General features: G+C 47.6%; 1 protein-coding gene across 1 annotated transcript in view; it reads left to right on the top strand.

Moving 5' to 3' along the window:
* Positions 1-13,398, top strand: part of GRIK5 (glutamate ionotropic receptor kainate type subunit 5) — a 67,167-nt gene that overhangs the window by 27,198 nt on the left and 26,571 nt on the right. The window lies entirely within an intron of this gene.

The following is a 13,398-nucleotide window of genomic DNA, read 5'->3' as shown; positions in this document are numbered from 1 at the left end:
CGCCCCCTGCCCTCCAGTCTGGGCAATAGTGAGACTCCAACTCAAAAAAAAAAAAAAATTTATTGTTGCAAAATGGCAGGCTTCTATATATACTGTTGTGTAATTTACTTTTTTTCACTTATTACTCCTTTCTGGTCAAAAATGGTAGGATGTATAATGAAGCAGCATTCCCTATTCACTATAATTAGTTCTATGCAATAAGTTTAGGGGGCAGGCAGAATATCAGAGCGAATGGTTGGGACACCATAGGTGGTGTAATGAGTGTAAAGAATGGCTCCTACAACTGCATTGATCTCAGAAAAAGTTGTCTTATAGTGGCTAGAAGCTTTGCCACTTCACTTGGTCATCTTCCTATATTAGTATATATAGATCTGCCTCGTTTTTAAAAACAGCTACATTTAGTCATTTACTTACTGAATAAGTGAATGTTTATTTATTTGAGTTGGGGTCTCACTCTGTTGCCCAGGCTGGAGTATAGTGTCACAATCATGGCTCACTGCAGCCTCGACCTCCTGGCCTCAGACAATCCTTCTGCCTCAGCCTCTTGAGTAGTTGGGACTACAGGCATGTGCCACCATGCCCAGCTATTTTTTTTTTTTGGTAGAAATGAGGTCTTACTATGTTACTAGGCTAGTCTCGAACTCCTGGGCTCAAGCAATTCTTCCATCTTGGCCTCCCAAAGTGCTAGGATTACAGGCTTGTGCCACTACACCTGGCTAATTTGCTATTTTTGGGTGGCTATTCTGTTCCCACGCTATTCCACTCACTAGAAGGTAGCAATGTACAGAACAAACATGCTCCCTGTCCCCTACCCCCATGCTGACATTCCTGTGGGAGAAACTTGGCAGTGGAGATATATATATGTATATATATATTTTTTGGAGTCTCACTCTGTCACCCAGACTGGAATGCAATGACACACTCCTGGCCACTGCAGCCTCGACCTGCTGGGCTCCAGTGATCCCTCTACCTCAGCCTTGCAAGTAGCTGGAACTACAGGCATGCACTACCACGTCCGGCTAATTTTTGATTTATTGCAGAGACAAGATCTCACCAAGTTGCCTGAGTGGGTCTCAAACCCGTGGGCTCAGGTAATAGCAGTGGATATATTAATACCGTGTCAGGTGGTGAGAGCATTGTGAACAGAAATAAAGCAAGGTAAGGCTAAGTTGTCTGGATGGATGCTGTTTTAGACAAGATGGCTGTATAGCATCTGAAAAGAGATCTGAATGGGATGAAGAAGACAGCCCTGAGAGGATCCACCACAAAGAGCTTCATGAGGGCAGGGGTTTGTCTGTTTTCCTCACTTCTGTATCCCCAATGCCAAGGACCATGTGACACTCAGCAGGCACTCAGCAAATATTTGCTGAATTAATGAATGGGTCTGGGGGAAAAGTGTTTTCCAGGCAGAGGGCCCGTAAGTGTAAAACCTTAAGGGAGGCCGGGCTCGGTGGCTCAGCCTGTAATCCCAGCGCTTTGGGAGGCTGAGGTGAGTGGACTGCCTGAGCCCAGGGGTTCGTGACCCACCTGGGCAACTTGGCAAGACCTCATCTCTACAATAAATCAAAAAATTAGTCGGGCGTGGTGGCGCATGCCTGTAGTTCCAGCTACTTGGAAGGCTGAGGCGAAAGGATCGCTGGAGCCCACCAGGTCAAGGCTGCAGTGGCTGGGAACGTGCCACTGCACTCCAGTCTGGGTGACAGAGTGAGACTCCAACTCAAAAAAAAAAAAAAACTTAAGGGGGAAATGAGGTGAGCTGAGGGGAGACAGTGAGGTCCAAGAGCAGGGGCCAGATCACAGAGCCTCATAAACACTGTTAAGGAGTATGACTATTGTTGTTATTATTATTATTGACTTTTTTTTTTTTGAGTTGGAGTCTCATTCTGTCGCCCAGGCTGGAGTGCAGTGGCACATTCATGGCCACCCCAGCGTTGACCTGCTGAGCTCCAGCAATCCTTCCACCTCAGCCTTCCAAGTAGCCAGAACTACAGGTGTATGCTACCATGTCCGGGTATTTTTCTTTTTTATTGTAGAGACAAGGTCTTGCCAAGTTGCCTGGGCTGGTCTCAAACCTGCGGGCTCAGGCAATACACTCGCCTCGGCCTCACAAAGTGCTGGGATTTAAGGCTGTGCCACCCAACCCAGCCTATTATTATTGTTTTGAGTCAAGGTCTCACTCTGTCACCTAGGCTGGAGTGCAGTGGCTTGATCAGGACCACTGCAGCCTCAACCTGCTGGGCTTAGGTGATCCTTCTGCCTCAAATGGCTATTATTTTTATTGTGCTACGAAGATACTGAAAGGCTTTAAGCAGGGAGTGTGCCATGGTCTAATTTTTTTCTCCTTTTTATTGAAGTGAAATTCATATAAACTTAACCATTTCAAAGAGTACAGTTTAGTGGCATTTGGTACATTCAGTGTTATGCAACCACTACTATCTAGTTCCAAAACACTTTCGTAACTCCCCCCTCCAAAAAAAACTCCCAATACCCATTAAACAGTCATTCCCTATTTTCTCCTCCTGTACCCAGCACCTGATAACCACAATCTTTCTGTCTCCGTGAAATTACCTATTATAAATATTTCATATAAATAGAGTCATCCAATCTGTGGTCTTTGTGTCTGGTTCTTTACTCTCAGCATGTTTTTGAAGTTCATCTATATTGTAGCATGTATCAGTACTTCATTCCTTTTTAGAGTTGAATAATATTCCATTGTATGAATAGACCACCTGGATCTCATTTGTAAATCATTTATTTATTTTTAAAATCCAAAAACTAATTTATTAGCAACACCTACAGACATATGAGTCCTACCACAGTGATTGCTGAATTCTAATATAATATCCAAAACCAGAATGAATAGAGCATTTTAGATAAACACAGATTTAACAATTCTTTTGTGTCAGTGAACTCCAAAAATATCACATGGGTGTTTTAAACTTGATCTGTTCTGCACACTATAGCTCATTTAGAACATTTTTGATATTTTCAACACAAACTTCTCCTCTGTGATTTTTTTTTTGATGCAAGATTCCATATATTTTCAAATTCTTCATCAGAAAGCTTGATACCAGTGTTATATAATATGTCTGCAATCTCTTTTGATCTGATCTTGAATAAGTCTCTTTCAAACACTCCTTTCTGGGCAAAGATAGTAGAATGTAGTAATGAATAAGCATTCTCTCTTCACCATAATTAGTCCTATGCAATGAGTTCAGGGGGCAGAAATATCAGACTGAGTGCTTGGAACACCATAGTTGGGGTAATGAGTATAAGGAATGGCTCCTACAACTGCACTGATCTCAGAAGAAGTTGTCTTATAGTGGCTAGAAACTTTATCACTTGGTATTAGAAGTGTCCAGAGAGTCTTTTCTGAGCTTCCTGGTTCTTTTAAGACATCTTCAGGCTTTATCAGGAGAGTTGTTTCTGCTTTTTCTTTTTTCTTTTTTTTATTCGGAGTCTCACTCTGTCACCTAGGCTGGAATGCAGTGGCACAATCACAGCTCACTACAGTCTCAGCCTCCTGGACTCAGGCAATCCTTCAGCCTCAGCCTCTCAAGTAACTGGGACTACAGGCACATGCCACCACACCCAGCTAATTTTTAAAAATTTTTTGTAGAGATGAGATCTTGCTATGTTGTCCAGGCTGGTCTTGATCTCCTGAGCTCAAGCAACCCTCTTGCCTCAGCCTGCAAAGTCCTAGGATTATAGACATGAGCCACCATGCCTGACCTGTTTCAGCTTCTTCAACATTAGCCTCAGTGGGGTTTGTACAATCAGGTTTTCTATATTTACTGGTTTATTATAAAGGATACAGATGAAGAGATGCATGGGGGGGGGTATAGGGGAGAGGGAGAGAGCTCCTATACTCTCCTTTGGGTACGCCACTCTCCAGGAACCACACCGTGTATTCAGCTAGCTGGAAGCTCCTAAATCATTTTCAAATGATGACTCTGACTGCTCCCTTGAGAAATGCCGTGGTGAGGCAAGAGTAGGAACAAAATGGCTCATTTAAGGAGGCTTTGGAGAGTGCAGATGAGAGGAGGCATTAGCTTGGGTTTGAATGGTATCTGTGTCAGTCATGCTGCCAGGTTGGGTGTACATAAGAGGAATCTGGGGTTTGGCCGGGGCAGCTGCTGAGTGGTGAGACCGATTTCCACCATGGGGAGGACATGGGAGGAACAGTTTGGTGGGGTCAGGAAACAAGAATTATCTCTGGACGTGGCTTATTTGAAATGCCTGTTTAAAATTCAAGGGGAAATGTATGGATTCCATTGTGTGACTGAAGCGTGAATTATTTAACGTCTCCCCTATTGATGGCTATTTGAGTGGGTTCTAGTTTTTGCTAGCATAGCTAATGTCACCATAAACTTGGCCTGTGGATTTGTGGTAGTGTTCCTAAGGGATAAATCCCAAGAAGTGGAAGTGCTGGGTCAAAGGGTGTGAATTTTTAAAAAGTATATACTGCCATATGGCTGTTCAAAAAGGTTTCACCAATTTATATTTCCACCAAAGTACATCAGAATATAAAATTTCCCATATTCTGGCCAACAGTGGGTATTATCAATCTTTAGAAAAACTTTTAGGCTGGGCATGGTGGCTCACACCTGTAATCCCAACACTTTGGGAGGCTGAGGTGAGATGATTGCCTGAGCCCATGGGTTCGAGACCCATCCGGGCAACTTGGCGAGACCTCATCTCTACAGTAAATCAAAAAATTAGCTGGGCGTGATGGCGCATGCCTGTGGTTCCAACTACTTGGAAGGCTGAGGCAGAAGTATTGCCTGAGCCCAGCAGGTCGAGGCTGTGGTGGCCATGAGTGTGCCATTGCACTCCAGCCTGGGCAACAGAGTAAGACTCCAATTCAGAAAAACAAAACAAAACAAAACAAAAAACCTCTAAGCATGAGTTCCTAGAAAAACTCTTTACCAACCTGAAAGGCCAAAAAGAATATCTTATTGTTTTAACCTAAACTGAATATTGCATAGCTGCGTCCTAATCCCCACATGTACCATAATTTGTTTAACCATGTTTTTTTTTTTTTGAGTTGGAGTCTGTCGCCCAGACTGGAGTGTAGTGGCATGTTCCTGGCCACCGCAGCCTCTATCTACTGGGCTCCGGCGATCCTTCCGCCTCAGCCTTCCAAGTAGCTGGAACTACAGGCACGCGCTACCCGTAGTTCCAGCTGGCTAATTTTTTGATTTATTGTAGAGATGAGGTCTTGTCAAGTTGCCCGGATGGGTCTTGAACCCATGGGCTCAGGCAATCCACTCACCTCAGCCTCCCAAAGCTCAGGATTACCAGCTGAGCCATCAAGCCTGGCTACCATTTTTTAAATAATTAGTTGTTTCCACTTATTTTTGTTTGTGCTGTTATTTACAACCATTAACAAAAATCTTTATGTGCAAAAGCTTTGCCTGAGTTTCCATTTCTTTTCTTTTTTTTTTTTTTTGAGTTGGAGTTTCACTCTGTCACCCTGGGTGGAGTGCAGTGGCTTGCTTACAGCCACCGCAACCTCAACCTGCTGGGCTCAGGTAATCCTTCCGCCACAGCCTTCCAAGTAGCTGGAACTATAGGCATGTACCACCACACCCGGCAATTTTTTTATTATAGAGATGAGATCTCACCAAGTTGCCCAGGCTGGTCATGAACCTGTGGGCTCAGGCAATCTTCTCACCTTGGCCTCCCAAAGTACTGGGAGGTGTTATTATAGGTGTTAGCCACTACGCCCAGCCTCAGTTTATTTTCTTAGTATTGATTCTCTGAATAGAATGGGTGAAAGAGGAAGCTCTTTTTTACGACTCCTGTGTTTTGTTTTGTTTTTTGTCAGAGTCTTACTCTGTCGCTCAGGTTGGAGAGCAATGGAATGCTCACAGTTATTATAGCTTTGACCTGCTGGACTCAGGCGATCCTTCTACCTCAGCCTTCCAAGTAGCTGGAACTACAGGTGTGCGCTACCACACCCTGCTAATTTTTTGATTTATTGTAGAGACAAAGTCTTACCAAGTTGTCCAGTTTAGTCTCAAACCCCTGGGCACAGGCAATCCTCTTGCCTCCACCTCCCAAAGTGCTGGGATTACAGGCATGAGCCACTCACTGCACCTGGTCTTGTAGCAATTTGTTGAATTGCTTTCCAGAAAGACTATACCAGTCTCTATTCAGGCTCCTTCACAGCACTGAGTGTTTTGAATGGCTTTAGCTATTTAGACAACTCCCTGTTATAGTTGGAAAGCATTTTTATTTCCAGCTTTGACTAGGAGACCTCAGTACGGCTTGTGTGGTCAAGTGACAGATGGATTCTGAGCCCAAGTTCAGCTCAGAATGGACCTGATAAAGCCATGGTCCCACCCTGTGTTTTCCCAGTCCCTGGCTGTATAATTGGAATAGACACATATGGCAGCTGGCAGAATTCCATATTGGTATGCTGACCTGTGGAGTCAGGGCCGTTATGGTAGAAAGAATCACATCAAAAACCCTAGAACCCCCTATCTTTCCCAGGATAGTAATTCAAAAGCAATTCTGCATCCTTTGGGAATTGTGGAGATTAGTGCCACCATTAGTATCCTGAAAGAAGCAGGGGTAGTGATCCCATCCCCATTCACCTGGCCCGTTTGGCTGTGCAGAAGGTAGATGGATCTTGGAGAGTGATGTGGATTATTGTCAACGTAATCAGGTGGTGACTCTTAATTGCAGTTGCTGTCCCAAATGAAGTATCTCTACTGGAGCAAATCAACACAGCCCTTGGCAGCTGGTGTGAGCTACTGACCTGGCAAGTGCTTTTTTCTCCATACCAATTTCCAAGGACCACCAGAAGCCAAGGGTACACATCTTTACAATCTTGCTTAAGGCAACATCAACTTTCTCCTTTCTGCCATAATATATACCAGAAATAACTTGATCTGGATGGTTCACACTGGTCCACCACATTGACAACATTATGCTGATCAGATAATATGTACAGGAAGTAGTTTAGTAAGTGCAGTTGGTGTTAAACCCCCTGCTGATTTCAGTCTGTCAGGGACCAGTCTAGAGAAGAAAACAGCATCAGTTACTTGAATAGAATCATATCAGTTATTTGAATAGAGAGAATTCAGTATAAACAATTGTGAATTAAAAGTAAAGTTGTTAACCAGCTCACTGAAAAAGTAAAAATGAAACTAAGGGGTCCTGGTTTTGGCAACTGCAGGAAGCATCTACCCCCCTTGGGGCTGAGGGGACAAAGGGAAGAGGTTGAAAAGATGAAAACTTAGAAACTCAGAGGAGGGGCACCACGGAGCTAAGACTCAGGGGACGCTCTTTGGTTGGTGCTGGTGACATTTGGTGGGCTTTTTGGATCTTGGTGACAACTTACATCACATTGGAGTGTGCTACTTTGATCCATTTGTTTTCCAAACCTCCCATAAGGCTTTTCACTTGGAGTGAGGTCCAGAGCATAGACGCCTCTGCAGCCAGTCCAGGCTGCATGCAAGCTGATTTGCCACCTCATCAGCAGATCCAGAGATTTGCAGTGTTGGTGGCAAATAGACATGCTGTGTGGAGTCTTAGCGGACACCACAAGGTGACTCATGGCATAAATGTCTGGGCTTTATAGCAGACCTGTGCCCTCTTCTGTAATAACTATTCTCCTTTTGAGAAACCACTCTTGGCTCGTTCCTGGGCTCAGCTAGAAACCAAGTATTTGCCCATGCCCATGAGTGACCATTTGACCTGAGTTTCTGTTATAACCTGTTGTCATTTTTGCATCAGTCAGGTTCTGCCAGGAGACAAGCCACGCCAGGTATTTGAAGGAAGATCATTATTTTCTAGGTATAAAGTTGTTGGCTACATAATTGGAGGGTAAAAGGAGTTAGAGATCAGCCAACTTTTTCTGTAACAGACCAGGAAGTAAATATTTTCAGCTTTCAGTCCATACTGTCACAACTCCTCTCTTGTATGGAGAGCAGTCATAGACAATATGGTGGGTGGGGCTATGTTCCAATAAAACTTTATTTGCAATAGGCTGGACTTGGTCAGAGGGCCACAGGTTTTCTACCCTAGCTCTTAGTTGTCATGGAGGTAGCATGGCAGAAAGTGGCCATACCCCTAGTTCTGAAGGAAGAAAGGGAAGAATTGAAACTTCTGGAAACATAGAGGAAGGGCTCAATGGAACTGAAACTCAGACTCTGAGGAGAGGGCTTGAGGCTGGCACTGGTGTCTGGTGTCCCGAGAGGGGTTGGATGAGACCAGTTCTGCAAATGTTGGTGTTGAGAAGCTGCAAACTGGATTCATCTGCTGCCGCAGAAAGAAACTGCTGCTAGGATTGGGGGAGAAGGCACAAGCATGACTGGAATGGGAGAGGAGACAGGAAGGTCCAATCCCTGCTTCCCCCTCAGCCTGGCAGCATCCCTCCTGCGCCCCCTATTGGCAGAGCCTGGGTGCAGCTGGCAACGCAGAGCCCATGTAGAGGGTTGATGGGAGCTGAACTGGTAGACTATCACAAGTGCTTTAATCAAAGCTTGTGGGCATTTAGGCGATCCCGCGTCATTTCTACAGGTGACTCATCATTCAGATTCTTCCTGACTTTATTTCAGAGATTAAACAACTGTCAGAGTCCTATTGTGGTGGGGCTGGGAGGTGTATGTCAGATGGGAAAGACGTCTCTAAGAAATAGGTCATTCTTCTGGAAAATGAAGACTGAGGAGGAGGTGGGAATGGGGTTCCAGAGGCTCTGAGAGGAACCTAAAAGGAACTTATAATGTTTAAGGATCCTTCTGTCCTACCTTCAGAATGAAATCCAAATCTCACCACCGCTCCCCCTCCACTGCTGCCACTCTGTCCTGCTCCCAGCATGTCCATGGGCATCTTCAGCTGACTCCCTGGTCTCCACATCCACTCTTGCACCTGTGGTGTGATTATGTCACCTCCTGCCCAAGCACTCAGGTGCTATGTCCTCATGCAACATCCTCTGTTGCCCTTGGGGCAGAATCTAGTACCTTTATCACAGCCCGCAAGGCCCTGCCAGTCTCTGGTGCCTGCTGGGCTCTGGTCCCACCCTGCTGCATTTCCTGTCCCTCCTATTCTGTTCCAGCCTCCCTGGATGCTTCAAGCCTCTTCCTACCTCAGAAGCTGAATCTGCTGGTCCTTCAGCCTGGACCTTCACCCAGGTCTTCTTCTGCTTCGCCCTGTACTTCTTTCACTTTCATACTCAAGACCTCCCCGCCATGAAGAGTGTATCCAAAGCAGTATCTCCTGCCAGTCTCTGATTTGTTGCCTGCTTCATTTTCATCATAGTGCTTGTCACTACCTGACATCCTAAGTTTATATTCACTACTGTATTCCCAAAGCTACAATTGTGCTTGGCCAGTGGAGGGTGCTCATCAGATATTTGTTGAGCAGGTATTTATTAATGAATGAATGAACAAATGGAAAGGACTGGGTGGCTGTATCATGGGGATAGATGGTAAGGTGGTGGGGAGGTGAGGCAGGTGAGGTTGTAGGGGTCTGATGGGGCAGGACTTCATGGCAGGTGTGGGGCAGGGCCTCATGAGGGGCCAGGTTTGGGGAAGGGCCTTACGGGGGGAACAGGTGTGGGACAGGGTCTCATGAGGGGACAGATTTTGACGAAGGCCTTATGGGAGGGACAGGTATAGGGCAGGGTCTCATAAGGGTCTAGGTATGGGGAAGAGCCTTATGGGGAGACAAGAATGGGGCAAGGTCTCATGAAGTGCCAGGTTTGGGGCAGGGCCTTATGGAGGGGACAAGGGGTAGGGTCTCACAGGGGGACTGGTGTAGTTAAGGTCTCAGAGGGGCAGGTAAGGAGTTTGAATGACAGTTTAAGAACAAGGAGAGTCACTGTAGAATGTAAGCGGGGTGGGAGGTGACCTGATGTAGTGTATTAGGGTCCCTCAGGCTAACAGCTAAGTGGCCTTGGAGGTGGAAAACAGCTTTCCAGTCAGAGATGGTGGCCTGGGTAGGTGAGCGCTATGGAGACAAAGAGAAACATCTCAATTCCAGAGGTGTTTTAGGAGCAGAATTGGGGGGCTTGAGAGTGACACAGTGATGGGTGAGGGAGAGGGCGTGTGTAGGATGACCCCCAGGCTTCTGCCTGGGATGGTGTTGGAAGAGGGAGGAGGCTGAGACTGCTGCATATTCATTGGAGGTTCAAGGACTCGCTTACCCCTCTGGTCAGTGAGGGCTCATTTCCTGGAGTCCCTGGCTCCTAGGGAGGAGTCATATACCTAGACTTGACCTCAGATCTGCCCTAGCCATGGAGGGTTGGGGGCAGCAGGTAGATAAAGCCCCCTCGAAAGGGAAGTGACTCTGAATCCAAGGGTCAACTAGAGCAAGGTGCTTACTCTCTGTGCCTCAGTTTCTTCACATATAGAATGATGGGAATGAGGTTCCTCTGCATAGGGTTGCTCTGGGGACCAAGCAAGCTACTCTGGGAGAACCTTGGAATGGTGACCACACTGGGCGTGTGCTGTATGCTTGCAAGCATCTGACTTGCACGAGGTCCCATTGCAGCACCAGGGAAGAAGAGATCTCTGCACCTGGGGTGTCTGGGAGGGCTCCAGAGGAAGCAGTGACATTCTCAGGCTTTCAGCAAAGGATGAGATGCAGCAGATCTCACTCCAAGCTGGCCCTCAAACAGTGCCAGAGCCACATGACGTGTCCAGCTGGCTCTGTCTTTGCAGGGCCGATGGGTTAGCAGTAGAGGCAGAGAAGCCAAGAGATATTTTCTGAATTGAGCTGTGTGTTGAGATCAAGTGGAGTCCAGGGTGTGAGGGTACATGAAAGGCATCCCAGAGGAGGGAGGGCATGAGGGACCCTGGAGGGTGAGGTGGGATCCAGCTCTGCAGGGCGGAGGGGACACCTCAGGCAAAGGGAGTGACATGCTGAGAGGTATGGTGGCCAGAAAAAAGCTGGCACGAGAGTCAGGAGTGGCAAGTGGCCCAGTAATGTAGTTGGGGAGCTGTCAGCAGCCTTGGATGCCATTCAGAGAGGCTGAACTTGGTCAGACACAAGCAGGATTTGTTGGTCACTTACTGTGTGTGCTCTGGGGTACCCCACTGAGCCAGACAAGCAAGGAGCTGTCATGTACTGAAGACAGCCCATTGCTGAGCAAACGAGCAAGATCATCTCCAATCACTCTAAGAAAGGCATATAAAAGGGTCATGCGTAATGTGAGGGAGAGGACCCTGAGGTGGGTTGAAATGGAGTCTGGAGGCTGCTTTGGGGAGGGCTGAAGGGCTGGGCATGCTCAGAGCCTGGAGTGGTGAGGAAGAGTGGGGGAAGAGCGCATGTAAAAGACCCTGAGTTGGAGAATGAGCCTGCTGCGTTGGGCAAAAAGCAGGCATTGTGACTGGAGCAGAGGGGGAGGGCATGAGGTGAGGCCAGCAAGGCAGGTGGGTCTTAGGTCACCAGGGGCTCTTGGCACAAAAGGGTTTTGTCTTAGGTGTCATGGGAAGCTAAGATGGGTTTTAAACAGGGATCTCTCTCTTTGGTTTGTATGTGAGGGATGGATTGGGAGATTATGAGTGGCAGCAGGGGGCGCTGGTAAGGAGGCAAATGCAGTTGTCAGGAGAGAGAGACAGGTGGCCTATGGCCCAGGCACGGATGATGGAGGTGGAGAAAAGCGGACAGGTCTGAGGAGGGTTTCAGGAGCAGAGCCGCGGCCCTTGCTACTGGGAGGAGAAGCAGCAGGCCCAGGCCCAGGGCCCTGAGAACATTTGTCTAGCCTGAGACACTGTAAGGGAGCCAGGAATGGCACAGAAAGGAGGAGGAGGCCCTGTAAGCTTTTTTTCTTTTTTTTGAGTTGGAGTCTCACTCTGTTGCCCAGACTGGAGTGCAGTGGCTGCTTCCTGTAAGCTTTCAAGAGGAAGGAGATCCTGAGCGCCTGGCCCGAAAACCCGAGCCTATCTGAAAAGCCACTGCTTTCTCCTCTCCAAATGGGGTCTCGGCCACTGTGGAGGGCCTTGCCGGAACAGACCTTCAGTGGATACATAAAATAATAAAAGTCCTGTATTAGCTGTGATTTATTCCCATAACGAGCCACATTTTAGTCATGAAGTGGCAAGTGTACCAGAACAGGGATAAAAAGCTCTCTACTCTCAACACCCAGGAATTCCCAAAGGTATTCTCAGAATCCAGCCATGTTTGGGCCTCTGCCACGCATTGCCACTTCTGGAATATGCTTTGGGGCTGTGCCAGCTCTCTCTGCTCCTGCATTATATTGGGACCAGCGCCATCTCTCCCTCACCCTGCATTAGCTGTTTAACCTATACTGTCTCTCTGCTCTTATTTCATCCTTTGGGCCTGTGTCCTCTCTCTCTGACATTAAGGAGTTTTCTTTGGGGTCTTCCTCCTCTTCCTGATCCTGGATTTCATTTCGGGCCCACCTATTCTCTCCTTGACCTTGGGTTTTGTTTTCATATTGTGCCACCTCTGTCTACCTTGTGGTTATCTCTTGGGCCTGTGTCATCTCTTGCTGACCTCAGGTTGTGTTTGTGTCCTGTGCCATTTATTCCTGACTCTGGGGTAAGTTTTGAGCCTGGGCCATCTCTCCTTCATCTAGGGTTGTGCTTTGGTACCTGTATCATCTCCTGACCATGGGTTCAGTTTGAGGCTTGTGCCCTCCACCCCTGAGTGTAGACTGGGTTAGGGCCTGGGCTGTTTCTCCATTGGCTGGGGACACACTCTGACCTGCACCTTCTCCTCTTGCTCTCTGTTCTCTCCAGGAGGTCTCTGCTTCTCTGCCTGTCGCAGGTTCTGTCCGGGCCTCAGACTTGATGTGCTCTCAGTCTCAGCCCCTTCAGGACCTTGGCTCTTTTATTTTAGCCCTGGAGGGAGGTTGCTGCTTGAATCTGAGTTTGAGGCACCCATCCATCCCCAGCCCCTGATGCTGGGACCCAGTTGAGGCCTAGGGGATGGAGTCAGTATGCCTGGAACCCCTTCTGGGGAGCTGGGTCCCCACCCAGGACCAGAAGAGCTGTGGGAGACCTTGCCCAATTCCCTCGTTTTACAGATGAGCAAGCTGGGGCCCAGAGATCTGAAAGCTCCTGCCTGAGGTCATCCAGCAAACTGGGGCAGAGCCGTGGCTGGAATCCAGGGCTCTCTACTCCCCATGCCCTGCCCTACCTGCTGTGTCCTGTATATACATGTGCAAGTGCTGTGTATGCATGTGGGTGTGTACCGTGCCTTTGGAGAGGCCCTCTTTGTGTCTGCTCTGTTGGCCTGTGTCCCCATGTCTCTGAGTCAGGCTGTGTTTTGGCATGTGTGGGTGTGGCATGTTGAGCACAGGTCAATGGTGATGTAGATGTGACTGTGTACAGTGCTCATGTGTGCATGCAGGAAGGTGTGTGAAGTTCCAGGTTTCCCCCCAGCCTAGTTTTCCTCAGCTAAAGGCTGGCTAATGTCTCC

Source organism: Carlito syrichta, unplaced genomic scaffold, assembly GCF_000164805.1.
Source record: "Carlito syrichta isolate Samal-C Ts95f unplaced genomic scaffold, Tarsius_syrichta-2.0.1 Scaffold309504, whole genome shotgun sequence".
Lineage (NCBI taxonomy): Eukaryota > Metazoa > Chordata > Mammalia > Primates > Tarsiidae > Carlito > Carlito syrichta.
This window is presented reverse-complemented; position numbering and strand designations above follow the sequence as displayed.